Genomic DNA, 24,068 nt, shown 5'->3' with positions numbered 1-24,068 from the left:
GCTTCTCGGCCTTTTGGCTAAGATCAAGTGTAGTATCTGTTCTTATCAGTTTAATATCTGATACGTCCCCCATCGGGGGACCACATATTAAACGGATTTTTGGAACAGGGAGCTGGATCAGGAGCTTGCTCCGTCCTCTCCACGCATCGGCCCGGTATTGCAGCGCCTCCGGGAGCGGTGCACCACCTTCTCTCAGCGGTGAAAAGACAGACGTAGGTAGCTAGGTAGCTAGCTAGCTAGCGAGCGAGCGAGCAAGCAAGCGAAGTGGACTGGAGCTCCTTCTTCTCGGGTCTCGTCCCTCGTCCCCCATCTGTGTGTCTCTGTGTTCTGTCTCTCTCTCGCCCTCTCGGTTCCCGTGCTCCCTCTGTGCGCTTTCCCGCGTCTCGACTCTCTGGGCAAGCAGGCCGGCCCCCTTTTCGGCTCCCGTGCGTTTTCCCTCCAAAAAACTTAGGTTTTTCAGCCTTTTCCCAGGGAGGCAGGCGTGGCTTGCTTGCTTGCTTGCTTGCTTGCTTGCTTGCTTGCGTGCGTGTCCGTCCCCGTCCCTGCAGGCGGGCCCCTTTCGACAGCTGGGCGTTTTCCCTCCAAAAAACTTAGTATATCCACCTTTTCTTTCTTTTTTTTCGGCAGGCAGGCAGGCAGGCGTGTGTGCGCGCGCGTCCCCGTCCCTCCCTCCCTCCCGAGAGAGAGCTGCCCCTTGCCTCTGCCCGCAGGTGCTGGCGCTCGGCTTTGGCTTGCAGCCGGTTGGGCGCAGCTGCTGCCGGTGGGAGGGGCCTAAGCTAAGGAGGCCGGGCGGCTGGCGCCCCCTGCGGCTGCGGTCGTTGTCGGGCCGTTGACAGAAGATCAAAGAGCAGGGCCCCCGCCCGGGACTGGCAGGAAGGCAGGCGGGCAGGCAAGAGAGAGGGGGAGCAGAGTCCCGCGGCAGGCCTCTGGCTGCAGGGAGGCCGGCAGCTGCGCGGGTCCCGGGCTCCAGAGGAGTCGGCCTGCGCCACTGTGCGCCAGCGGAACGCCCGCGCGTCGGTCCGCGCCTTTGTGGGCATCGCTTCTCGGCCTTTTGGCTAAGATCAAGTGTAGTATCTGTTCTTATCAGTTTAATATCTGATACGTCCCCCATCGGGGGACCACATATTAAACGGATTTTTGGAACAGGGAGCTGGATCAGGAGCTTGCTCCGTCCTCTCCACGCATCGGCCCGGTATTGCAGCGCCTCCGGGAGCGGTGCACCACCTTCTCTCAGCGGTGAAAAGACAGACGTAGGTAGCTAGGTAGCTAGCTAGCTAGCGAGCGAGCGAGCAAGCAAGCGAAGTGGACTGGAGCTCCTTCTTCTCGGGTCTCGTCCCTCGTCCCCCATCTGTGTGTCTCTGTGTTCTGTCTCTCTCTCGCCCTCTCGGTTCCCGTGCTCCCTCTGTGCGCTTTCCCCGCGTCTCGACTCTCTGGGCAAGCAGGCCGGCCCCCTTTTCGGCTCCCGTGCGTTTTCCCTCCAAAAAACTTAGGTTTTTCAGCCTTTTCCCAGGGAGGCAGGCGTGGCTTGCTTGCTTGCTTGCTTGCTTGCTTGCTTGCTTGCGTGCGTGTCCGTCCCCGTCCCTGCAGGCGGGCCCCTTTCGACAGCTGGGCGTTTTCCCTCCAAAAAACTTAGTATATCCACCTTTTCTTTCTTTTTTTTCGGCAGGCAGGCAGGCAGGCGTGTGTGCGCGCGCGTCCCCGTCCCTCCCTCCCTCCCGAGAGAGAGCTGCCCCTTGCCTCTGCCCGCAGGTGCTGGCGCTCGGCTTTGGCTTGCAGCCGGTTGGGCGCAGCTGCTGCCGGTGGGAGGGGCCTAAGCTAAGGAGGCCGGGCGGCTGGCGCCCCCTGCGGCTGCGGTCGTTGTCGGGCCGTTGACAGAAGATCAAAGAGCAGGGCCCCCGCCCGGGACTGGCAGGAAGGCAGGCGGGCAGGCAAGAGAGAGGGGGAGCAGAGTCCCGCGGCAGGCCTCTGGCTGCAGGGAGGCCGGCAGCTGCGCGGGTCCCGGGCTCCAGAGGAGTCGGCCTGCGCCACTGTGCGCCAGCGGAACGCCCGCGCGTCGGTCCGCGCCTTTGTGGGCATCGCTTCTCGGCCTTTTGGCTAAGATCAAGTGTAGTATCTGTTCTTATCAGTTTAATATCTGATACGTCCCCCATCGGGGGACCACATATTAAACGGATTTTTGGAACAGGGAGCTGGATCAGGAGCTTGCTCCGTCCTCTCCACGCATCGGCCCGGTATTGCAGCGCCTCCGGGAGCGGTGCACCACCTTCTCTCAGCGGTGAAAAGACAGACGTAGGTAGCTAGGTAGCTAGCTAGCTAGCGAGCGAGCGAGCAAGCAAGCGAAGTGGACTGGAGCTCCTTCTTCTCGGGTCTCGTCCCTCGTCCCCCATCTGTGTGTCTCTGTGTTCTGTCTCTCTCTCGCCCTCTCGGTTCCCGTGCTCCCTCTGTGCGCTTTCCCGCGTCTCGACTCTCTGGGCAAGCAGGCCGGCCCCCTTTTCGGCTCCCGTGCGTTTTCCCTCCAAAAAACTTAGGTTTTTCAGCCTTTTCCCAGGGAGGCAGGCGTGGCTTGCTTGCTTGCTTGCTTGCTTGCTTGCTTGCTTGCGTGCGTGTCCGTCCCCGTCCCTGCAGGCGGGCCCCTTTCGACAGCTGGGCGTTTTCCCTCCAAAAAACTTAGTATATCCACCTTTTCTTTCTTTTTTTTCGGCAGGCAGGCAGGCAGGCGTGTGTGCGCGCGCGTCCCCGTCCCTCCCTCCCTCCCGAGAGAGAGCTGCCCCTTGCCTCTGCCCGCAGGTGCTGGCGCTCGGCTTTGGCTTGCAGCCGGTTGGGCGCAGCTGCTGCCGGTGGGAGGGGCCTAAGCTAAGGAGGCCGGGCGGCTGGCGCCCCCTGCGGCTGCGGTCGTTGTCGGGCCGTTGACAGAAGATCAAAGAGCAGGGCCCCCGCCCGGGACTGGCAGGAAGGCAGGCGGGCAGGCAAGAGAGAGGGGGAGCAGAGTCCCGCGGCAGGCCTCTGGCTGCAGGGAGGCCGGCAGCTGCGCGGGTCCCGGGCTCCAGAGGAGTCGGCCTGCGCCACTGTGCGCCAGCGGAACGCCCGCGCGTCGGTCCGCGCCTTTGTGGGCATCGCTTCTCGGCCTTTTGGCTAAGATCAAGTGTAGTATCTGTTCTTATCAGTTTAATATCTGATACGTCCCCCATCGGGGGACCACATATTAAACGGATTTTTGGAACAGGGAGCTGGATCAGGAGCTTGCTCCGTCCTCTCCACGCATCGGCCCGGTATTGCAGCGCCTCCGGGAGCGGTGCACCACCTTCTCTCAGCGGTGAAAAGACAGACGTAGGTAGCTAGGTAGCTAGCTAGCTAGCGAGCGAGCGAGCAAGCAAGCGAAGTGGACTGGAGCTCCTTCTTCTCGGGTCTCGTCCCTCGTCCCCCATCTGTGTGTCTCTGTGTTCTGTCTCTCTCTCGCCCTCTCGGTTCCCGTGCTCCCTCTGTGCGCTTTCCCGCGTCTCGACTCTCTGGGCAAGCAGGCCGGCCCCCTTTTCGGCTCCCGTGCGTTTTCCCTCCAAAAAACTTAGGTTTTTCAGCCTTTTCCCAGGGAGGCAGGCGTGGCTTGCTTGCTTGCTTGCTTGCTTGCTTGCTTGCTTGCGTGCGTGTCCGTCCCCGTCCCTGCAGGCGGGCCCCTTTCGACAGCTGGGCGTTTTCCCTCCAAAAAACTTAGTATATCCACCTTTTCTTTCTTTTTTTTCGGCAGGCAGGCAGGCAGGCGTGTGTGCGCGCGCGTCCCCGTCCCTCCCTCCCTCCCGAGAGAGAGCTGCCCCTTGCCTCTGCCCGCAGGTGCTGGCGCTCGGCTTTGGCTTGCAGCCGGTTGGGCGCAGCTGCTGCCGGTGGGAGGGGCCTAAGCTAAGGAGGCCGGGCGGCTGGCGCCCCCTGCGGCTGCGGTCGTTGTCGGGCCGTTGACAGAAGATCAAAGAGCAGGGCCCCCGCCCGGGACTGGCAGGAAGGCAGGCGGGCAGGCAAGAGAGAGGGGGAGCAGAGTCCCGCGGCAGGCCTCTGGCTGCAGGGAGGCCGGCAGCTGCGCGGGTCCCGGGCTCCAGAGGAGTCGGCCTGCGCCACTGTGCGCCAGCGGAACGCCCGCGCGTCGGTCCGCGCCTTTGTGGGCATCGCTTCTCGGCCTTTTGGCTAAGATCAAGTGTAGTATCTGTTCTTATCAGTTTAATATCTGATACGTCCCCCATCGGGGGACCACATATTAAACGGATTTTTGGAACAGGGAGCTGGATCAGGAGCTTGCTCCGTCCTCTCCACGCATCGGCCCGGTATTGCAGCGCCTCCGGGAGCGGTGCACCACCTTCTCTCAGCGGTGAAAAGACAGACGTAGGTAGCTAGGTAGCTAGCTAGCTAGCGAGCGAGCGAGCAAGCAAGCGAAGTGGACTGGAGCTCCTTCTTCTCGGGTCTCGTCCCTCGTCCCCCATCTGTGTGTCTCTGTGTTCTGTCTCTCTCTCGCCCTCTCGGTTCCCGTGCTCCCTCTGTGCGCTTTCCCGCGTCTCGACTCTCTGGGCAAGCAGGCCGGCCCCCTTTTCGGCTCCCGTGCGTTTTCCCTCCAAAAAACTTAGGTTTTTCAGCCTTTTCCCAGGGAGGCAGGCGTGGCTTGCTTGCTTGCTTGCTTGCTTGCTTGCTTGCTTGCGTGCGTGTCCGTCCCCGTCCCTGCAGGCGGGCCCCTTTCGACAGCTGGGCGTTTTCCCTCCAAAAAACTTAGTATATCCACCTTTTCTTTCTTTTTTTTCGGCAGGCAGGCAGGCAGGCGTGTGTGCGCGCGCGTCCCCGTCCCTCCCTCCCTCCCGAGAGAGAGCTGCCCCTTGCCTCTGCCCGCAGGTGCTGGCGCTCGGCTTTGGCTTGCAGCCGGTTGGGCGCAGCTGCTGCCGGTGGGAGGGGCCTAAGCTAAGGAGGCCGGGCGGCTGGCGCCCCCTGCGGCTGCGGTCGTTGTCGGGCCGTTGACAGAAGATCAAAGAGCAGGGCCCCCGCCCGGGACTGGCAGGAAGGCAGGCGGGCAGGCAAGAGAGAGGGGGAGCAGAGTCCCGCGGCAGGCCTCTGGCTGCAGGGAGGCCGGCAGCTGCGCGGGTCCCGGGCTCCAGAGGAGTCGGCCTGCGCCACTGTGCGCCAGCGGAACGCCCGCGCGTCGGTCCGCGCCTTTGTGGGCATCGCTTCTCGGCCTTTTGGCTAAGATCAAGTGTAGTATCTGTTCTTATCAGTTTAATATCTGATACGTCCCCCATCGGGGGACCACATATTAAACGGATTTTTGGAACAGGGAGCTGGATCAGGAGCTTGCTCCGTCCTCTCCACGCATCGGCCCGGTATTGCAGCGCCTCCGGGAGCGGTGCACCACCTTCTCTCAGCGGTGAAAAGACAGACGTAGGTAGCTAGGTAGCTAGCTAGCTAGCGAGCGAGCGAGCAAGCAAGCGAAGTGGACTGGAGCTCCTTCTTCTCGGGTCTCGTCCCTCGTCCCCCATCTGTGTGTCTCTGTGTTCTGTCTCTCTCTCGCCCTCTCGGTTCCCGTGCTCCCTCTGTGCGCTTTCCCGCGTCTCGACTCTCTGGGCAAGCAGGCCGGCCCCCTTTTCGGCTCCCGTGCGTTTTCCCTCCAAAAAACTTAGGTTTTTCAGCCTTTTCCCAGGGAGGCAGGCGTGGCTTGCTTGCTTGCTTGCTTGCTTGCTTGCTTGCTTGCGTGCGTGTCCGTCCCCGTCCCTGCAGGCGGGCCCCTTTCGACAGCTGGGCGTTTTCCCTCCAAAAAACTTAGTATATCCACCTTTTCTTTCTTTTTTTTCGGCAGGCAGGCAGGCAGGCGTGTGTGCGCGCGCGTCCCCGTCCCTCCCTCCCTCCCGAGAGAGAGCTGCCCCTTGCCTCTGCCCGCAGGTGCTGGCGCTCGGCTTTGGCTTGCAGCCGGTTGGGCGCAGCTGCTGCCGGTGGGAGGGGCCTAAGCTAAGGAGGCCGGGCGGCTGGCGCCCCCTGCGGCTGCGGTCGTTGTCGGGCCGTTGACAGAAGATCAAAGAGCAGGGCCCCCGCCCGGGACTGGCAGGAAGGCAGGCGGGCAGGCAAGAGAGAGGGGGAGCAGAGTCCCGCGGCAGGCCTCTGGCTGCAGGGAGGCCGGCAGCTGCGCGGGTCCCGGGCTCCAGAGGAGTCGGCCTGCGCCACTGTGCGCCAGCGGAACGCCCGCGCGTCGGTCCGCGCCTTTGTGGGCATCGCTTCTCGGCCTTTTGGCTAAGATCAAGTGTAGTATCTGTTCTTATCAGTTTAATATCTGATACGTCCCCCATCGGGGGACCACATATTAAACGGATTTTTGGAACAGGGAGCTGGATCAGGAGCTTGCTCCGTCCTCTCCACGCATCGGCCCGGTATTGCAGCGCCTCCGGGAGCGGTGCACCACCTTCTCTCAGCGGTGAAAAGACAGACGTAGGTAGCTAGGTAGCTAGCTAGCTAGCGAGCGAGCGAGCAAGCAAGCGAAGTGGACTGGAGCTCCTTCTTCTCGGGTCTCGTCCCTCGTCCCCCATCTGTGTGTCTCTGTGTTCTGTCTCTCTCTCGCCCTCTCGGTTCCCGTGCTCCCTCTGTGCGCTTTCCCGCGTCTCGACTCTCTGGGCAAGCAGGCCGGCCCCCTTTTCGGCTCCCGTGCGTTTTCCCTCCAAAAAACTTAGGTTTTTCAGCCTTTTCCCAGGGAGGCAGGCGTGGCTTGCTTGCTTGCTTGCTTGCTTGCTTGCTTGCTTGCGTGCGTGTCCGTCCCCGTCCCTGCAGGCGGGCCCCTTTCGACAGCTGGGCGTTTTCCCTCCAAAAAACTTAGTATATCCACCTTTTCTTTCTTTTTTTTCGGCAGGCAGGCAGGCAGGCGTGTGTGCGCGCGCGTCCCCGTCCCTCCCTCCCTCCCGAGAGAGAGCTGCCCCTTGCCTCTGCCCGCAGGTGCTGGCGCTCGGCTTTGGCTTGCAGCCGGTTGGGCGCAGCTGCTGCCGGTGGGAGGGGCCTAAGCTAAGGAGGCCGGGCGGCTGGCGCCCCCTGCGGCTGCGGTCGTTGTCGGGCCGTTGACAGAAGATCAAAGAGCAGGGCCCCCGCCCGGGACTGGCAGGAAGGCAGGCGGGCAGGCAAGAGAGAGGGGGAGCAGAGTCCCGCGGCAGGCCTCTGGCTGCAGGGAGGCCGGCAGCTGCGCGGGTCCCGGGCTCCAGAGGAGTCGGCCTGCGCCACTGTGCGCCAGCGGAACGCCCGCGCGTCGGTCCGCGCCTTTGTGGGCATCGCTTCTCGGCCTTTTGGCTAAGATCAAGTGTAGTATCTGTTCTTATCAGTTTAATATCTGATACGTCCCCCATCGGGGGACCACATATTAAACGGATTTTTGGAACAGGGAGCTGGATCAGGAGCTTGCTCCGTCCTCTCCACGCATCGGCCCGGTATTGCAGCGCCTCCGGGAGCGGTGCACCACCTTCTCTCAGCGGTGAAAAGACAGACGTAGGTAGCTAGGTAGCTAGCTAGCTAGCGAGCGAGCGAGCAAGCAAGCGAAGTGGACTGGAGCTCCTTCTTCTCGGGTCTCGTCCCTCGTCCCCCATCTGTGTGTCTCTGTGTTCTGTCTCTCTCTCGCCCTCTCGGTTCCCGTGCTCCCTCTGTGCGCTTTCCCGCGTCTCGACTCTCTGGGCAAGCAGGCCGGCCCCCTTTTCGGCTCCCGTGCGTTTTCCCTCCAAAAAACTTAGGTTTTTCAGCCTTTTCCCAGGGAGGCAGGCGTGGCTTGCTTGCTTGCTTGCTTGCTTGCTTGCTTGCTTGCGTGCGTGTCCGTCCCCGTCCCTGCAGGCGGGCCCCTTTCGACAGCTGGGCGTTTTCCCTCCAAAAAACTTAGTATATCCACCTTTTCTTTCTTTTTTTTCGGCAGGCAGGCAGGCAGGCGTGTGTGCGCGCGCGTCCCCGTCCCTCCCTCCCTCCCGAGAGAGAGCTGCCCCTTGCCTCTGCCCGCAGGTGCTGGCGCTCGGCTTTGGCTTGCAGCCGGTTGGGCGCAGCTGCTGCCGGTGGGAGGGGCCTAAGCTAAGGAGGCCGGGCGGCTGGCGCCCCCTGCGGCTGCGGTCGTTGTCGGGCCGTTGACAGAAGATCAAAGAGCAGGGCCCCCGCCCGGGACTGGCAGGAAGGCAGGCGGGCAGGCAAGAGAGAGGGGGAGCAGAGTCCCGCGGCAGGCCTCTGGCTGCAGGGAGGCCGGCAGCTGCGCGGGTCCCGGGCTCCAGAGGAGTCGGCCTGCGCCACTGTGCGCCAGCGGAACGCCCGCGCGTCGGTCCGCGCCTTTGTGGGCATCGCTTCTCGGCCTTTTGGCTAAGATCAAGTGTAGTATCTGTTCTTATCAGTTTAATATCTGATACGTCCCCCATCGGGGGACCACATATTAAACGGATTTTTGGAACAGGGAGCTGGATCAGGAGCTTGCTCCGTCCTCTCCACGCATCGGCCCGGTATTGCAGCGCCTCCGGGAGCGGTGCACCACCTTCTCTCAGCGGTGAAAAGACAGACGTAGGTAGCTAGGTAGCTAGCTAGCTAGCGAGCGAGCGAGCAAGCAAGCGAAGTGGACTGGAGCTCCTTCTTCTCGGGTCTCGTCCCTCGTCCCCCATCTGTGTGTCTCTGTGTTCTGTCTCTCTCTCGCCCTCTCGGTTCCCGTGCTCCCTCTGTGCGCTTTCCCGCGTCTCGACTCTCTGGGCAAGCAGGCCGGCCCCCTTTTCGGCTCCCGTGCGTTTTCCCTCCAAAAAACTTAGGTTTTTCAGCCTTTTCCCAGGGAGGCAGGCGTGGCTTGCTTGCTTGCTTGCTTGCTTGCTTGCTTGCTTGCGTGCGTGTCCGTCCCCGTCCCTGCAGGCGGGCCCCTTTCGACAGCTGGGCGTTTTCCCTCCAAAAAACTTAGTATATCCACCTTTTCTTTCTTTTTTTTCGGCAGGCAGGCAGGCAGGCGTGTGTGCGCGCGCGTCCCCGTCCCTCCCTCCCTCCCGAGAGAGAGCTGCCCCTTGCCTCTGCCCGCAGGTGCTGGCGCTCGGCTTTGGCTTGCAGCCGGTTGGGCGCAGCTGCTGCCGGTGGGAGGGGCCTAAGCTAAGGAGGCCGGGCGGCTGGCGCCCCCTGCGGCTGCGGTCGTTGTCGGGCCGTTGACAGAAGATCAAAGAGCAGGGCCCCCGCCCGGGACTGGCAGGAAGGCAGGCGGGCAGGCAAGAGAGAGGGGGAGCAGAGTCCCGCGGCAGGCCTCTGGCTGCAGGGAGGCCGGCAGCTGCGCGGGTCCCGGGCTCCAGAGGAGTCGGCCTGCGCCACTGTGCGCCAGCGGAACGCCCGCGCGTCGGTCCGCGCCTTTGTGGGCATCGCTTCTCGGCCTTTTGGCTAAGATCAAGTGTAGTATCTGTTCTTATCAGTTTAATATCTGATACGTCCCCCATCGGGGGACCACATATTAAACGGATTTTTGGAACAGGGAGCTGGATCAGGAGCTTGCTCCGTCCTCTCCACGCATCGGCCCGGTATTGCAGCGCCTCCGGGAGCGGTGCACCACCTTCTCTCAGCGGTGAAAAGACAGACGTAGGTAGCTAGGTAGCTAGCTAGCTAGCGAGCGAGCGAGCAAGCAAGCGAAGTGGACTGGAGCTCCTTCTTCTCGGGTCTCGTCCCTCGTCCCCCATCTGTGTGTCTCTGTGTTCTGTCTCTCTCTCGCCCTCTCGGTTCCCGTGCTCCCTCTGTGCGCTTTCCCGCGTCTCGACTCTCTGGGCAAGCAGGCCGGCCCCCTTTTCGGCTCCCGTGCGTTTTCCCTCCAAAAAACTTAGGTTTTTCAGCCTTTTCCCAGGGAGGCAGGCGTGGCTTGCTTGCTTGCTTGCTTGCTTGCTTGCTTGCTTGCGTGCGTGTCCGTCCCCGTCCCTGCAGGCGGGCCCCTTTCGACAGCTGGGCGTTTTCCCTCCAAAAAACTTAGTATATCCACCTTTTCTTTCTTTTTTTTCGGCAGGCAGGCAGGCAGGCGTGTGTGCGCGCGCGTCCCCGTCCCTCCCTCCCTCCCGAGAGAGAGCTGCCCCTTGCCTCTGCCCGCAGGTGCTGGCGCTCGGCTTTGGCTTGCAGCCGGTTGGGCGCAGCTGCTGCCGGTGGGAGGGGCCTAAGCTAAGGAGGCCGGGCGGCTGGCGCCCCCTGCGGCTGCGGTCGTTGTCGGGCCGTTGACAGAAGATCAAAGAGCAGGGCCCCCGCCCGGGACTGGCAGGAAGGCAGGCGGGCAGGCAAGAGAGAGGGGGAGCAGAGTCCCGCGGCAGGCCTCTGGCTGCAGGGAGGCCGGCAGCTGCGCGGGTCCCGGGCTCCAGAGGAGTCGGCCTGCGCCACTGTGCGCCAGCGGAACGCCCGCGCGTCGGTCCGCGCCTTTGTGGGCATCGCTTCTCGGCCTTTTGGCTAAGATCAAGTGTAGTATCTGTTCTTATCAGTTTAATATCTGATACGTCCCCCATCGGGGGACCACATATTAAACGGATTTTTGGAACAGGGAGCTGGATCAGGAGCTTGCTCCGTCCTCTCCACGCATCGGCCCGGTATTGCAGCGCCTCCGGGAGCGGTGCACCACCTTCTCTCAGCGGTGAAAAGACAGACGTAGGTAGCTAGGTAGCTAGCTAGCTAGCGAGCGAGCGAGCAAGCAAGCGAAGTGGACTGGAGCTCCTTCTTCTCGGGTCTCGTCCCTCGTCCCCCATCTGTGTGTCTCTGTGTTCTGTCTCTCTCTCGCCCTCTCGGTTCCCGTGCTCCCTCTGTGCGCTTTCCCGCGTCTCGACTCTCTGGGCAAGCAGGCCGGCCCCCTTTTCGGCTCCCGTGCGTTTTCCCTCCAAAAAACTTAGGTTTTTCAGCCTTTTCCCAGGGAGGCAGGCGTGGCTTGCTTGCTTGCTTGCTTGCTTGCTTGCTTGCTTGCGTGCGTGTCCGTCCCCGTCCCTGCAGGCGGGCCCCTTTCGACAGCTGGGCGTTTTCCCTCCAAAAAACTTAGTATATCCACCTTTTCTTTCTTTTTTTTCGGCAGGCAGGCAGGCAGGCGTGTGTGCGCGCGCGTCCCCGTCCCTCCCTCCCTCCCGAGAGAGAGCTGCCCCTTGCCTCTGCCCGCAGGTGCTGGCGCTCGGCTTTGGCTTGCAGCCGGTTGGGCGCAGCTGCTGCCGGTGGGAGGGGCCTAAGCTAAGGAGGCCGGGCGGCTGGCGCCCCCTGCGGCTGCGGTCGTTGTCGGGCCGTTGACAGAAGATCAAAGAGCAGGGCCCCCGCCCGGGACTGGCAGGAAGGCAGGCGGGCAGGCAAGAGAGAGGGGGAGCAGAGTCCCGCGGCAGGCCTCTGGCTGCAGGGAGGCCGGCAGCTGCGCGGGTCCCGGGCTCCAGAGGAGTCGGCCTGCGCCACTGTGCGCCAGCGGAACGCCCGCGCGTCGGTCCGCGCCTTTGTGGGCATCGCTTCTCGGCCTTTTGGCTAAGATCAAGTGTAGTATCTGTTCTTATCAGTTTAATATCTGATACGTCCCCCATCGGGGGACCACATATTAAACGGATTTTTGGAACAGGGAGCTGGATCAGGAGCTTGCTCCGTCCTCTCCACGCATCGGCCCGGTATTGCAGCGCCTCCGGGAGCGGTGCACCACCTTCTCTCAGCGGTGAAAAGACAGACGTAGGTAGCTAGGTAGCTAGCTAGCTAGCGAGCGAGCGAGCAAGCAAGCGAAGTGGACTGGAGCTCCTTCTTCTCGGGTCTCGTCCCTCGTCCCCCATCTGTGTGTCTCTGTGTTCTGTCTCTCTCTCGCCCTCTCGGTTCCCGTGCTCCCTCTGTGCGCTTTCCCGCGTCTCGACTCTCTGGGCAAGCAGGCCGGCCCCCTTTTCGGCTCCCGTGCGTTTTCCCTCCAAAAAACTTAGGTTTTTCAGCCTTTTCCCAGGGAGGCAGGCGTGGCTTGCTTGCTTGCTTGCTTGCTTGCTTGCTTGCTTGCGTGCGTGTCCGTCCCCGTCCCTGCAGGCGGGCCCCTTTCGACAGCTGGGCGTTTTCCCTCCAAAAAACTTAGTATATCCACCTTTTCTTTCTTTTTTTTCGGCAGGCAGGCAGGCAGGCGTGTGTGCGCGCGCGTCCCCGTCCCTCCCTCCCTCCCGAGAGAGAGCTGCCCCTTGCCTCTGCCCGCAGGTGCTGGCGCTCGGCTTTGGCTTGCAGCCGGTTGGGCGCAGCTGCTGCCGGTGGGAGGGGCCTAAGCTAAGGAGGCCGGGCGGCTGGCGCCCCCTGCGGCTGCGGTCGTTGTCGGGCCGTTGACAGAAGATCAAAGAGCAGGGCCCCCGCCCGGGACTGGCAGGAAGGCAGGCGGGCAGGCAAGAGAGAGGGGGAGCAGAGTCCCGCGGCAGGCCTCTGGCTGCAGGGAGGCCGGCAGCTGCGCGGGTCCCGGGCTCCAGAGGAGTCGGCCTGCGCCACTGTGCGCCAGCGGAACGCCCGCGCGTCGGTCCGCGCCTTTGTGGGCATCGCTTCTCGGCCTTTTGGCTAAGATCAAGTGTAGTATCTGTTCTTATCAGTTTAATATCTGATACGTCCCCCATCGGGGGACCACATATTAAACGGATTTTTGGAACAGGGAGCTGGATCAGGAGCTTGCTCCGTCCTCTCCACGCATCGGCCCGGTATTGCAGCGCCTCCGGGAGCGGTGCACCACCTTCTCTCAGCGGTGAAAAGACAGACGTAGGTAGCTAGGTAGCTAGCTAGCTAGCGAGCGAGCGAGCAAGCAAGCGAAGTGGACTGGAGCTCCTTCTTCTCGGGTCTCGTCCCTCGTCCCCCATCTGTGTGTCTCTGTGTTCTGTCTCTCTCTCGCCCTCTCGGTTCCCGTGCTCCCTCTGTGCGCTTTCCCGCGTCTCGACTCTCTGGGCAAGCAGGCCGGCCCCCTTTTCGGCTCCCGTGCGTTTTCCCTCCAAAAAACTTAGGTTTTTCAGCCTTTTCCCAGGGAGGCAGGCGTGGCTTGCTTGCTTGCTTGCTTGCTTGCTTGCTTGCTTGCGTGCGTGTCCGTCCCCGTCCCTGCAGGCGGGCCCCTTTCGACAGCTGGGCGTTTTCCCTCCAAAAAACTTAGTATATCCACCTTTTCTTTCTTTTTTTTCGGCAGGCAGGCAGGCAGGCGTGTGTGCGCGCGCGTCCCCGTCCCTCCCTCCCTCCCGAGAGAGAGCTGCCCCTTGCCTCTGCCCGCAGGTGCTGGCGCTCGGCTTTGGCTTGCAGCCGGTTGGGCGCAGCTGCTGCCGGTGGGAGGGGCCTAAGCTAAGGAGGCCGGGCGGCTGGCGCCCCCTGCGGCTGCGGTCGTTGTCGGGCCGTTGACAGAAGATCAAAGAGCAGGGCCCCCGCCCGGGACTGGCAGGAAGGCAGGCGGGCAGGCAAGAGAGAGGGGGAGCAGAGTCCCGCGGCAGGCCTCTGGCTGCAGGGAGGCCGGCAGCTGCGCGGGTCCCGGGCTCCAGAGGAGTCGGCCTGCGCCACTGTGCGCCAGCGGAACGCCCGCGCGTCGGTCCGCGCCTTTGTGGGCATCGCTTCTCGGCCTTTTGGCTAAGATCAAGTGTAGTATCTGTTCTTATCAGTTTAATATCTGATACGTCCCCCATCGGGGGACCACATATTAAACGGATTTTTGGAACAGGGAGCTGGATCAGGAGCTTGCTCCGTCCTCTCCACGCATCGGCCCGGTATTGCAGCGCCTCCGGGAGCGGTGCACCACCTTCTCTCAGCGGTGAAAAGACAGACGTAGGTAGCTAGGTAGCTAGCTAGCTAGCGAGCGAGCGAGCAAGCAAGCGAAGTGGACTGGAGCTCCTTCTTCTCGGGTCTCGTCCCTCGTCCCCCATCTGTGTGTCTCTGTGTTCTGTCTCTCTCTCGCCCTCTCGGTTCCCGTGCTCCCTCTGTGCGCTTTCCCGCGTCTCGACTCTCTGGGCAAGCAGGCCGGCCCCCTTTTCGGCTCCCGTGCGTTTTCCCTCCAAAAAACTTAGGTTTTTCAGCCTTTTCCCAGGGAGGCAGGCGTGGCTTGCTTGCTTGCTTGCTTGCTTGCTTGCTTGCTTGCGTGCGTGTCCGTCCCCGTCCCTGCAGGCGGGCCCCTTTCGACAGCTGGGCGTTTTCCCTCCAAAAAACTTAGTATATCCACCTTTTCTTTCTTTTTTTTCGGCAGGCAGGCAGGCAGGCGTGTGTGCGCGCGCGTCCCCGTCCCTCCCTCCCTCCCGAGAGAGAGCTGCCCCTTGCCTCTGCCCGCAGGTGCTGGCGCTCGGCTTTGGCTTGCAGCCGGTTGGGCGCAGCTGCTGCCGGTGGGAGGGGCCTAAGCTAAGGAGGCCGGGCGGCTGGCGCCCCCTGCGGCTGCGGTCGTTGTCGGGCCGTTGACAGAAGATCAAAGAGCAGGGCCCCCGCCCGGGACTGGCAGGAAGGCAGGCGGGCAGGCAAGAGAGAGGGGGAGCAGAGTCCCGCGGCAGGCCTCTGGCTGCAGGGAGGCCGGCAGCTGCGCGGGTCCCGGGCTCCAGAGGAGTCGGCCTGCGCCACTGTGCGCCAGCGGAACGCCCGCGCGTCGGTCCGCGCCTTTGTGGGCATCGCTTCTCGGCCTTTTGGCTAAGATCAAGTGTAGTATCTGTTCTTATCAGTTTAATATCTGATACGTCCCCCATCGGGGGACCACATATTAAACGGATTTTTGGAACAGGGAGCTGGATCAGGAGCTTGCTCCGTCCTCTCCACGCATCGGCCCGGTATTGCAGCGCCTCCGGGAGCGGTGCACCACCTTCTCTCAGCGGTGAAAAGACAGACGTAGGTAGCTAGGTAGCTAGCTAGCTAGCGAGCGAGCGAGCAAGCAAGCGAAGTGGACTGGAGCTCCTTCTTCTCGGGTCTCGTCCCTCGTCCCCCATCTGTGTGTCTCTGTGTTCTGTCTCTCTCTCGCCCTCTCGGTTCCCGTGCTCCCTCTGTGCGCTTTCCCGCGTCTCGACTCTCTGGGCAAGCAGGCCGGCCCCCTTTTCGGCTCCCGTGCGTTTTCCCTCCAAAAAACTTAGGTTTTTCAGCCTTTTCCCAGGGAGGCAGGCGTGGCTTGCTTGCTTGCTTGCTTGCTTGCTTGCTTGCTTGCGTGCGTGTCCGTCCCCGTCCCTGCAGGCGGGCCCCTTTCGACAGCTGGGCGTTTTCCCTCCAAAAAACTTAGTATATCCACCTTTTCTTTCTTTTTTTTCGGCAGGCAGGCAGGCAGGCGTGTGTGCGCGCGCGTCCCCGTCCCTCCCTCCCTCCCGAGAGAGAGCTGCCCCTTGCCTCTGCCCGCAGGTGCTGGCGCTCGGCTTTGGCTTGCAGCCGGTTGGGCGCAGCTGCTGCCGGTGGGAGGGGCCTAAGCTAAGGAGGCCGGGCGGCTGGCGCCCCCTGCGGCTGCGGTCGTTGTCGGGCCGTTGACAGAAGATCAAAGAGCAGGGCCCCCGCCCGGGACTGGCAGGAAGGCAGGCGGGCAGGCAAGAGAGAGGGGGAGCAGAGTCCCGCGGCAGGCCTCTGGCTGCAGGGAGGCCGGCAGCTGCGCGGGTCCCGGGCTCCAGAGGAGTCGGCCTGCGCCACTGTGCGCCAGCGGAACGCCCGCGCGTCGGTCCGCGCCTTTGTGGGCATCGCTTCTCGGCCTTTTGGCTAAGATCAAGTGTAGTATCTGTTCTTATCAGTTTAATATCTGATACGTCCCCCATCGGGGGACCACATATTAAACGGATTTTTGGAACAGGGAGCTGGATCAGGAGCTTGCTCCGTCCTCTCCACGCATCGGCCCGGTATTGCAGCGCCTCCGGGAGCGGTGCACCACCTTCTCTCAGCGGTGAAAAGACAGACGTAGGTAGCTAGGTAGCTAGCTAGCTAGCGAGCGAGCGAGCAAGCAAGCGAAGTGGACTGGAGCTCCTTCTTCTCGGGTCTCGTCCCTCGTCCCCCATCTGTGTGTCTCTGTGTTCTGTCTCTCTCTCGCCCTCTCGGTTCCCGTGCTCCCTCTGTGCGCTTTCCCGCGTCTCGACTCTCTGGGCAAGCAGGCCGGCCCCCTTTTCGGCTCCCGTGCGTTTTCCCTCCAAAAAACTTAGGTTTTTCAGCCTTTTCCCAGGGAGGCAGGCGTGGCTTGCTTGCTTGCTTGCTTGCTTGCTTGCTTGCTTGCGTGCGTGTCCGTCCCCGTCCCTGCAGGCGGGCCCCTTTCGACAGCTGGGCGTTTTCCCTCCAAAAAACTTAGTATATCCACCTTTTCTTTCTTTTTTTTCGGCAGGCAGGCAGGCAGGCGTGTGTGCGCGCGCGTCCCCGTCCCTCCCTCCCTCCCGAGAGAGAGCTGCCCCTTGCCTCTGCCCGCAGGTGCTGGCGCTCGGCTTTGGCTTGCAGCCGGTTGGGCGCAGCTGCTGCCGGTGGGAGGGGCCTAAGCTAAGGAGGCCGGGCGGCTGGCGCCCCCTGCGGCTGCGGTCGTTGTCGGGCCGTTGACAGAAGATCAAAGAGCAGGGCCCCCGCCCGGGACTGGCAGGAAGGCAGGCGGGCAGGCAAGAGAGAGGGGGAGCAGAGTCCCGCGGCAGGCCTCTGGCTGCAGGGAGGCCGGCAGCTGCGCGGGTCCCGGGCTCCAGAGGAGTCGGCCTGCGCCACTGTGCGCCAGCGGAACGCCCGCGCGTCGGTCCGCGCCTTTGTGGGCATCGCTTCTCGGCCTTTTGGCTAAGATCAAGTGTAGTATCTGTTCTTATCAGTTTAATATCTGATACGTCCCCCATCGGGGGACCACATATTAAACGGATTTTTGGAACAGGGAGCTGGATCAGGAGCTTGCTCCGTCCTCTCCACGCATCGGCCCGGTATTGCAGCGCCTCCGGGAGCGGTGCACCACCTTCTCTCAGCGGTGAAAAGACAGACGTAGGTAGCTAGGTAGCTAGCTAGCTAGCGAGCGAGCGAGCAAGCAAGCGAAGTGGACTGGAGCTCCTTCTTCTCGGGTCTCGTCCCTCGTCCCCCATCTGTGTGTCTCTGTGTTCTGTCTCTCTCTCGCCCTCTCGGTTCCCGTGCTCCCTCTGTGCGCTTTCCCGCGTCTCGACTCTCTGGGCAAGCAGGCCGGCCCCCTTTTCGGCTCCCGTGCGTTTTCCCTCCAAAAAACTTAGGTTTTTCAGCCTTTTCCCAGGGAGGCAGGCGTGGCTTGCTTGCTTGCTTGCTTGCTTGCTTGCTTGCTTGCGTGCGTGTCCGTCCCCGTCCCTGCAGGCGGGCCCCTTTCGACAGCTGGGCGTTTTCCCTCCAAAAAACTTAGTATATCCACCTTTTCTTTCTTTTTTTTCGGCAGGCAGGCAGGCAGGCGTGTGTGCGCGCGCGTCCCCGTCCCTCCCTCCCTCCCGAGAGAGAGCTGCCCCTTGCCTCTGCCCGCAGGTGCTGGCGCTCGGCTTTGGCTTGCAGCCGGTTGGGCGCAGCTGCTGCCGGTGGGAGGGGCCTAAGCTAAGGAGGCCGGGCGGCTGGCGCCCCCTGCGGCTGCGGTCGTTGTCGGGCCGTTGACAGAAGATCAAAGAGCAGGGCCCCCGCCCGGGACTGGCAGGAAGGCAGGCGGGCAGGCAAGAGAGAGGGGGAGCAGAGTCCCGCGGCAGGCCTCTGGCTGCAGGGAGGCCGGCAGCTGCGCGGGTCCCGGGCTCCAGAGGAGTCGGCCTGCGCCACTGTGCGCCAGCGGAACGCCCGCGCGTCGGTCCGCGCCTTTGTGGGCATCGCTTCTCGGCCTTTTGGCTAAGATCAAGTGTAGTATCTGTTCTTATCAGTTTAATATCTGATACGTCCCCCATCGGGGGACCACATATTAAACGGATTTTTGGAACAGGGAGCTGGATCAGGAGCTTGCTCCGTCCTCTCCACGCATCGGCCCGGTATTGCAGCGCCTCCGGGAGCGGTGCACCACCTTCTCTCAGCGGTGAAAAGACAGACGTAGGTAGCTAGGTAGCTAGCTAGCTAGCGAGCGAGCGAGCAAGCAAGCGAAGTGGACTGGAGCTCCTTCTTCTCGGGTCTCGTCCCTCGTCCCCCATCTGTGTGTCTCTGTGTTCTGTCTCTCTCTCGCCCTCTCGGTTCCCGTGCTCCCTCTGTGCGCTTTCCCGCGTCTCGACTCTCTGGGCAAGCAGGCCGGCCCCCTTTTCGGCTCCCGTGCGTTTTCCCTCCAAAAAACTTAGGTTTTTCAGCCTTTTCCCAGGGAGGCAGGCGTGGCTTGCTTGCTTGCTTGCTTGCTTGCTTGCTTGCTTGCGTGCGTGTCCGTCCCCGTCCCTGCAGGCGGGCCCCTTTCGACAGCTGGGCGTTTTCCCTCCAAAAAACTTAGTATATCCACCTTTTCTTTCTTTTTTTTCGGCAGGCAGGCAGGCAGGCGTGTGTGCGCGCGCGTCCCCGTCCCTCCCTCCCTCCCGAGAGAGAGCTGCCCCTTGCCTCTGCCCGCAGGTGCTGGCGCTCGGCTTTGGCTTGCAGCCGGTTGGGCGCAGCTGCTGCCGGTGGGAGGGGCCTAAGCTAAGGAGGCCGGGCGGCTGGCGCCCCCTGCGGCTGCGGTCGTTGTCGGGCCGTTGACAGAAGATCAAAGAGCAGGGCCCCCGCCCGGGACTGGCAGGAAGGCAGGCGGGCAGGCAAGAGAGAGGGGGAGCAGAGTCCCGCGGCAGGCCTCTGGCTGCAGGGAGGCCGGCAGCTGCGCGGGTCCCGGGCTCCAGAGGAGTCGGCCTGCGCCACTGTGCGCCAGCGGAACGCCCGCGCGTCGGTCCGCGCCTTTGTGGGCATCGCTTCTCGGCCTTTTGGCTAAGATCAAGTGTAGTATCTGTTCTTATCAGTTTAATATCTGATACGTCCCCCATCGGGGGACCACATATTAAACGGATTTTTGGAACAGGGAGCTGGATCAGGAGCTTGCTCCGTCCTCTCCACGCATCGGCCCGGTATTGCAGCGCCTCCGGGAGCGGTGCACCACCTTCTCTCAGCGGTGAAAAGACAGACGTAGGTAGCTAGGTAGCTAGCTAGCTAGCGAGCGAGCGAGCAAGCAAGCGAAGTGGACTGGAGCTCCTTCTTCTCGGGTCTCGTCCCTCGTCCCCCATCTGTGTGTCTCTGTGTTCTGTCTCTCTCTCGCCCTCTCGGTTCCCGTGCTCCCTCTGTGCGCTTTCCCGCGTCTCGACTCTCTGGGCAAGCAGGCCGGCCCCCTTTTCGGCTCCCGTGCGTTTTCCCTCCAAAAAACTTAGGTTTTTCAGCCTTTTCCCAGGGAGGCAGGCGTGGCTTGCTTGCTTGCTTGCTTGCTTGCTTGCTTGCTTGCGTGCGTGTCCGTCCCCGTCCCTGCAGGCGGGCCCCTTTCGACAGCTGGGCGTTTTCCCTCCAAAAAACTTAGTATATCCACCTTTTCTTTCTTTTTTTTCGGCAGGCAGGCAGGCAGGCGTGTGTGCGCGCGCGTCCCCGTCCCTCCCTCCCTCCCGAGAGAGAGCTGCCCCTTGCCTCTGCCCGCAGGTGCTGGCGCTCGGCTTTGGCTTGCAGCCGGTTGGGCGCAGCTGCTGCCGGTGGGAGGGGCCTAAGCTAAGGAGGCCGGGCGGCTGGCGCCCCCTGCGGCTGCGGTCGTTGTCGGGCCGTTGACAGAAGATCAAAGAGCAGGGCCCCCGCCCGGGACTGGCAGGAAGGCAGGCGGGCAGGCAAGAGAGAGGGGGAGCAGAGTCCCGCGGCAGGCCTCTGGCTGCAGGGAGGCCGGCAGCTGCGCGGGTCCCGGGCTCCAGAGGAGTCGGCCTGCGCCACTGTGCGCCAGCGGAACGCCCGCGCGTCGGTCCGCGCCTTTGTGGGCATCGCTTCTCGGCCTTTTGGCTAAGATCAAGTGTAGTATCTGTTCTTATCAGTTTAATATCTGATACGTCCCCCATCGGGGGACCACATATTAAACGGATTTTTGGAACAGGGAGCTGGATCAGGAGCTTGCTCCGTCCTCTCCACGCATCGGCCCGGTATTGCAGCGCCTCCGGGAGCGGTGCACCACCTTCTCTCAGCGGTGAAAAGACAGACGTAGGTAGCTAGGTAGCTAGCTAGCTAGCGAGCGAGCGAGCAAGCAAGCGAAGTGGACTGGAGCTCCTTCTTCTCGGGTCTCGTCCCTCGTCCCCCATCTGTGTGTCTCTGTGTTCTGTCTCTCTCTCGCCCTCTCGGTTCCCGTGCTCCCTCTGTGCGCTTTCCCGCGTCTCGACTCTCTGGGCAAGCAGGCCGGCCCCCTTTTCGGCTCCCGTGCGTTTTCCCTCCAAAAAACTTAGGTTTTTCAGCCTTTTCCCAGGGAGGCAGGCGTGGCTTGCTTGCTTGCTTGCTTGCTTGCTTGCTTGCTTGCGTGCGTGTCCGTCCCCGTCCCTGCAGGCGGGCCCCTTTCGACAGCTGGGCGTTTTCCCTCCAAAAAACTTAGTATATCCACCTTTTCTTTCTTTTTTTTCGGCAGGCAGGCAGGCAGGCGTGTGTGCGCGCGCGTCCCCGTCCCTCCCTCCCTCCCGAGAGAGAGCTGCCCCTTGCCTCTGCCCGCAGGTGCTGGCGCTCGGCTTTGGCTTGCAGCCGGTTGGGCGCAGCTGCTGCCGGTGGGAGGGGCCTAAGCTAAGGAGGCCGGGCGGCTGGCGCCCCCTGCGGCTGCGGTCGTTGTCGGGCCGTTGACAGAAGATCAAAGAGCAGGGCCCCCGCCCGGGACTGGCAGGAAGGCAGGCGGGCAGGCAAGAGAGAGGGGGAGCAGAGTCCCGCGGCAGGCCTCTGGCTGCAGGGAGGCCGGCAGCTGCGCGGGTCCCGGGCTCCAGAGGAGTCGGCCTGCGCCACTGTGCGCCAGCGGAACGCCCGCGCGTCGGTCCGCGCCTTTGTGGGCATCGCTTCTCGGCCTTTTGGCTAAGATCAAGTGTAGTATCTGTTCTTATCAGTTTAATATCTGATACGTCCCCCATCGGGGGACCACATATTAAACGGATTTTTGGAACAGGGAGCTGGATCAGGAGCTTGCTCCGTCCTCTCCACGCATCGGCCCGGTATTGCAGCGCCTCCGGGAGCGGTGCACCACCTTCTCTCAGCGGTGAAAAGACAGACGTAGGTAGCTAGGTAGCTAGCTAGCTAGCGAGCGAGCGAGCAAGCAAGCGAAGTGGACTGGAGCTCCTTCTTCTCGGGTCTCGTCCCTCGTCCCCCATCTGTGTGTCTCTGTGTTCTGTCTCTCTCTCGCCCTCTCGGTTCCCGTGCTCCCTCTGTGCGCTTTCCCGCGTCTCGACTCTCTGGGCAAGCAGGCCGGCCCCCTTTTCGGCTCCCGTGCGTTTTCCCTCCAAAAAACTTAGGTTTTTCAGCCTTTTCCCAGGGAGGCAGGCGTGGCTTGCTTGCTTGCTTGCTTGCTTGCTTGCTTGCTTGCGTGCGTGTCCGTCCCCGTCCCTGCAGGCGGGCCCCTTTCGACAGCTGGGCGTTTTCCCTCCAAAAAACTTAGTATATCCACCTTTTCTTTCTTTTTTTTCGGCAGGCAGGCAGGCAGGCGTGTGTGCGCGCGCGTCCCCGTCCCTCCCTCCCTCCCGAGAGAGAGCTGCCCCTTGCCTCTGCCCGCAGGTGCTGGCGCTCGGCTTTGGCTTGCAGCCGGTTGGGCGCAGCTGCTGCCGGTGGGAGGGGCCTAAGCTAAGGAGGCCGGGCGGCTGGCGCCCCCTGCGGCTGCGGTCGTTGTCGGGCCGTTGACAGAAGATCAAAGAGCAGGGCCCCCGCCCGGGACTGGCAGGAAGGCAGGCGGGCAGGCAAGAGAGAGGGGGAGCAGAGTCCCGCGGCAGGCCTCTGGCTGCAGGGAGGCCGGCAGCTGCGCGGGTCCCGGGCTCCAGAGGAGTCGGCCTGCGCCACTGTGCGCCAGCGGAACGCCCGCGCGTCGGTCCGCGCCTTTGTGGGCATCGCTTCTCGGCCTTTTGGCTAAGATCAAGTGTAGTATCTGTTCTTATCAGTTTAATATCTGATACGTCCCCCATCGGGGGACCACATATTAAACGGATTTTTGGAACAGGGAGCTGGATCAGGAGCTTGCTCCGTCCTCTCCACGCATCGGCCCGGTATTGCAGCGCCTCCGGGAGCGGTGCACCACCTTCTCTCAGCGGTGAAAAGACAGACGTAGGTAGCTAGGTAGCTAGCTAGCTAGCGAGCGAGCGAGCAAGCAAGCGAAGTGGACTGGAGCTCCTTCTTCTCGGGTCTCGTCCCTCGTCCCCCATCTGTGTGTCTCTGTGTTCTGTCTCTCTCTCGCCCTCTCGGTTCCCGTGCTCCCTCTGTGCGCTTTCCCGCGTCTCGACTCTCTGGGCAAGCAGGCCGGCCCCCTTTTCGGCTCCCGTGCGTTTTCCCTCCAAAAAACTTAGGTTTTTCAGCCTTTTCCCAGGGAGGCAGGCGTGGCTTGCTTGCTTGCTTGCTTGCTTGCTTGCTTGCTTGCGTGCGTGTCCGTCCCCGTCCCTGCAGGCGGGCCCCTTTCGACAGCTGGGCGTTTTCCCTCCAAAAAACTTAGTATATCCACCTTTTCTTTCTTTTTTTTCGGCAGGCAGGCAGGCAGGCGTGTGTGCGCGCGCGTCCCCGTCCCTCCCTCCCTCCCGAGAGAGAGCTGCCCCTTGCCTCTGCCCGCAGGTGCTGGCGCTCGGCTTTGGCTTGCAGCCGGTTGGGCGCAGCTGCTGCCGGTGGGAGGGGCCTAAGCTAAGGAGGCCGGGCGGCTGGCGCCCCCTGCGGCTGCGGTCGTTGTCGGGCCGTTGACAGAAGATCAAAGAGCAGGGCCCCCGCCCGGGACTGGCAGGAAGGCAGGCGGGCAGGCAAGAGAGAGGGGGAGCAGAGTCCCGCGGCAGGCCTCTGGCTGCAGGGAGGCCGGCAGCTGCGCGGGTCCCGGGCTCCAGAGGAGTCGGCCTGCGCCACTGTGCGCCAGCGGAACGCCCGCGCGTCGGTCCGCGCCTTTGTGGGCATCGCTTCTCGGCCTTTTGGCTAAGATCAAGTGTAGTATCTGTTCTTATCAGTTTAATATCTGATACGTCCCCCATCGGGGGACCACATATTAAACGGATTTTTGGAACAGGGAGCTGGATCAGGAGCTTGCTCCGTCCTCTCCACGCATCGGCCCGGTATTGCAGCGCCTCCGGGAGCGGTGCACCACCTTCTCTCAGCGGTGAAAAGACAGACGTAGGTAGCTAGGTAGCTAGCTAGCTAGCGAGCGAGCGAGCAAGCAAGCGAAGTGGACTGGAGCTCCTTCTTCTCGGGTCTCGTCCCTCGTCCCCCATCTGTGTGTCTCTGTGTTCTGTCTCTCTCTCGCCCTCTCGGTTCCCGTGCTCCCTCTGTGCGCTTTCCCGCGTCTCGACTCTCTGGGCAAGCAGGCCGGCCCCCTTTTCGGCTCCCGTGCGTTTTCCCTCCAAAAAACTTAGGTTTTTCAGCCTTTTCCCAGGGAGGCAGGCGTGGCTTGCTTGCTTGCTTGCTTGCTTGCTTGCTTGCTTGCGTGCGTGTCCGTCCCCGTCCCTGCAGGCGGGCCCCTTTCGACAGCTGGGCGTTTTCCCTCCAAAAAACTTAGTATATCCACCTTTTCTTTCTTTTTTTTCGGCAGGCAGGCAGGCAGGCGTGTGTGCGCGCGCGTCCCCGTCCCTCCCTCCCTCCCGAGAGAGAGCTGCCCCTTGCCTCTGCCCGCAGGTGCTGGCGCTCGGCTTTGGCTTGCAGCCGGTTGGGCGCAGCTGCTGCCGGTGGGAGGGGCCTAAGCTAAGGAGGCCGGGCGGCTGGCGCCCCCTGCGGCTGCGGTCGTTGTCGGGCCGTTGACAGAAGATCAAAGAGCAGGGCCCCCGCCCGGGACTGGCAGGAAGGCAGGCGGGCAGGCAAGAGAGAGGGGGAGCAGAGTCCCGCGGCAGGCCTCTGGCTGCAGGGAGGCCGGCAGCTGCGCGGGTCCCGGGCTCCAGAGGAGTCGGCCTGCGCCACTGTGCGCCAGCGGAACGCCCGCGCGTCGGTCCGCGCCTTTGTGGGCATCGCTTCTCGGCCTTTTGGCTAAGATCAAGTGTAGTATCTGTTCTTATCAGTTTAATATCTGATACGTCCCCCATCGGGGGACCACATATTAAACGGATTTTTGGAACAGGGAGCTGGATCAGGAGCTTGCTCCGTCCTCTCCACGCATCGGCCCGGTATTGCAGCGCCTCCGGGAGCGGTGCACCACCTTCTCT

The 24,068-nt window shown here is 62.7% G+C and overlaps 24 non-coding genes across 24 annotated transcripts; all 24 read left to right on the top strand.

The window, feature by feature from the left end:
* Positions 1-188, top strand: LOC148630715 (U2 spliceosomal RNA; the record flags this gene model as incomplete). Its single annotated transcript, XR_015935059.1, has 1 exon — positions 1-188. It is a non-coding gene; the product is annotated as a U2 spliceosomal RNA (small nuclear RNA).
* An 847-nt stretch (positions 189-1,035) lies between these two features.
* On the top strand, positions 1,036-1,226 carry LOC148630714 (U2 spliceosomal RNA). The gene has a single exon (XR_015935058.1). It is a non-coding gene; the product is annotated as a U2 spliceosomal RNA (small nuclear RNA).
* An 848-nt stretch (positions 1,227-2,074) lies between these two features.
* Positions 2,075-2,265, top strand: LOC148630713 (U2 spliceosomal RNA). Its single transcript, XR_015935057.1, has one exon. It is a non-coding gene; the product is annotated as a U2 spliceosomal RNA (small nuclear RNA).
* An 847-nt stretch (positions 2,266-3,112) lies between these two features.
* LOC148630712 (U2 spliceosomal RNA) lies at positions 3,113-3,303 on the top strand. Its single transcript, XR_015935056.1, has one exon. It is a non-coding gene; the product is annotated as a U2 spliceosomal RNA (small nuclear RNA).
* An 847-nt stretch (positions 3,304-4,150) lies between these two features.
* On the top strand, positions 4,151-4,341 carry LOC148630711 (U2 spliceosomal RNA). The gene has a single exon (XR_015935054.1). It is a non-coding gene; the product is annotated as a U2 spliceosomal RNA (small nuclear RNA).
* Positions 4,342-5,188: 847 nt separating this feature from the next.
* On the top strand, positions 5,189-5,379 carry LOC148630710 (U2 spliceosomal RNA). The gene has a single exon (XR_015935053.1). It is a non-coding gene; the product is annotated as a U2 spliceosomal RNA (small nuclear RNA).
* Positions 5,380-6,226: 847 nt separating this feature from the next.
* On the top strand, positions 6,227-6,417 carry LOC148630709 (U2 spliceosomal RNA). The gene has a single exon (XR_015935052.1). It is a non-coding gene; the product is annotated as a U2 spliceosomal RNA (small nuclear RNA).
* Positions 6,418-7,264: 847 nt separating this feature from the next.
* On the top strand, positions 7,265-7,455 carry LOC148630708 (U2 spliceosomal RNA). Its single transcript, XR_015935051.1, has one exon. It is a non-coding gene; the product is annotated as a U2 spliceosomal RNA (small nuclear RNA).
* An 847-nt stretch (positions 7,456-8,302) lies between these two features.
* Positions 8,303-8,493, top strand: LOC148630707 (U2 spliceosomal RNA). Its single transcript, XR_015935048.1, has one exon. It is a non-coding gene; the product is annotated as a U2 spliceosomal RNA (small nuclear RNA).
* Positions 8,494-9,340: 847 nt separating this feature from the next.
* On the top strand, positions 9,341-9,531 carry LOC148630706 (U2 spliceosomal RNA). Its single transcript, XR_015935047.1, has one exon. It is a non-coding gene; the product is annotated as a U2 spliceosomal RNA (small nuclear RNA).
* An 847-nt stretch (positions 9,532-10,378) lies between these two features.
* On the top strand, positions 10,379-10,569 carry LOC148630705 (U2 spliceosomal RNA). Its single transcript, XR_015935046.1, has one exon. It is a non-coding gene; the product is annotated as a U2 spliceosomal RNA (small nuclear RNA).
* An 847-nt stretch (positions 10,570-11,416) lies between these two features.
* LOC148630704 (U2 spliceosomal RNA) lies at positions 11,417-11,607 on the top strand. Its single transcript, XR_015935045.1, has one exon. It is a non-coding gene; the product is annotated as a U2 spliceosomal RNA (small nuclear RNA).
* An 847-nt stretch (positions 11,608-12,454) lies between these two features.
* Positions 12,455-12,645, top strand: LOC148630703 (U2 spliceosomal RNA). The gene has a single exon (XR_015935044.1). It is a non-coding gene; the product is annotated as a U2 spliceosomal RNA (small nuclear RNA).
* An 847-nt stretch (positions 12,646-13,492) lies between these two features.
* LOC148630702 (U2 spliceosomal RNA) lies at positions 13,493-13,683 on the top strand. The gene has a single exon (XR_015935043.1). It is a non-coding gene; the product is annotated as a U2 spliceosomal RNA (small nuclear RNA).
* An 847-nt stretch (positions 13,684-14,530) lies between these two features.
* LOC148630701 (U2 spliceosomal RNA) lies at positions 14,531-14,721 on the top strand. The gene has a single exon (XR_015935042.1). It is a non-coding gene; the product is annotated as a U2 spliceosomal RNA (small nuclear RNA).
* Positions 14,722-15,568: 847 nt separating this feature from the next.
* On the top strand, positions 15,569-15,759 carry LOC148630700 (U2 spliceosomal RNA). The gene has a single exon (XR_015935041.1). It is a non-coding gene; the product is annotated as a U2 spliceosomal RNA (small nuclear RNA).
* Positions 15,760-16,606: 847 nt separating this feature from the next.
* LOC148630699 (U2 spliceosomal RNA) lies at positions 16,607-16,797 on the top strand. The gene has a single exon (XR_015935040.1). It is a non-coding gene; the product is annotated as a U2 spliceosomal RNA (small nuclear RNA).
* Positions 16,798-17,644: 847 nt separating this feature from the next.
* On the top strand, positions 17,645-17,835 carry LOC148630698 (U2 spliceosomal RNA). Its single transcript, XR_015935039.1, has one exon. It is a non-coding gene; the product is annotated as a U2 spliceosomal RNA (small nuclear RNA).
* Positions 17,836-18,682: 847 nt separating this feature from the next.
* On the top strand, positions 18,683-18,873 carry LOC148630697 (U2 spliceosomal RNA). Its single transcript, XR_015935036.1, has one exon. It is a non-coding gene; the product is annotated as a U2 spliceosomal RNA (small nuclear RNA).
* An 847-nt stretch (positions 18,874-19,720) lies between these two features.
* LOC148630696 (U2 spliceosomal RNA) lies at positions 19,721-19,911 on the top strand. Its single transcript, XR_015935035.1, has one exon. It is a non-coding gene; the product is annotated as a U2 spliceosomal RNA (small nuclear RNA).
* An 847-nt stretch (positions 19,912-20,758) lies between these two features.
* Positions 20,759-20,949, top strand: LOC148630695 (U2 spliceosomal RNA). Its single transcript, XR_015935034.1, has one exon. It is a non-coding gene; the product is annotated as a U2 spliceosomal RNA (small nuclear RNA).
* Positions 20,950-21,796: 847 nt separating this feature from the next.
* On the top strand, positions 21,797-21,987 carry LOC148630694 (U2 spliceosomal RNA). The gene has a single exon (XR_015935033.1). It is a non-coding gene; the product is annotated as a U2 spliceosomal RNA (small nuclear RNA).
* An 847-nt stretch (positions 21,988-22,834) lies between these two features.
* On the top strand, positions 22,835-23,025 carry LOC148630693 (U2 spliceosomal RNA). The gene has a single exon (XR_015935031.1). It is a non-coding gene; the product is annotated as a U2 spliceosomal RNA (small nuclear RNA).
* Positions 23,026-23,872: 847 nt separating this feature from the next.
* Positions 23,873-24,063, top strand: LOC148630692 (U2 spliceosomal RNA). Its single transcript, XR_015935030.1, has one exon. It is a non-coding gene; the product is annotated as a U2 spliceosomal RNA (small nuclear RNA).
* Positions 24,064-24,068: the final 5 nt, after the last annotated feature.

This window comes from Lepisosteus platostomus, unplaced genomic scaffold (genome assembly GCF_059453375.1).
Source record: "Lepisosteus platostomus isolate fLepPlt1 unplaced genomic scaffold, fLepPlt1.hap1 Scaffold_93_H1, whole genome shotgun sequence".
NCBI classification, from domain to species: Eukaryota; Metazoa; Chordata; class Actinopteri; order Semionotiformes; family Lepisosteidae; genus Lepisosteus; species Lepisosteus platostomus.
This window is presented reverse-complemented; position numbering and strand designations above follow the sequence as displayed.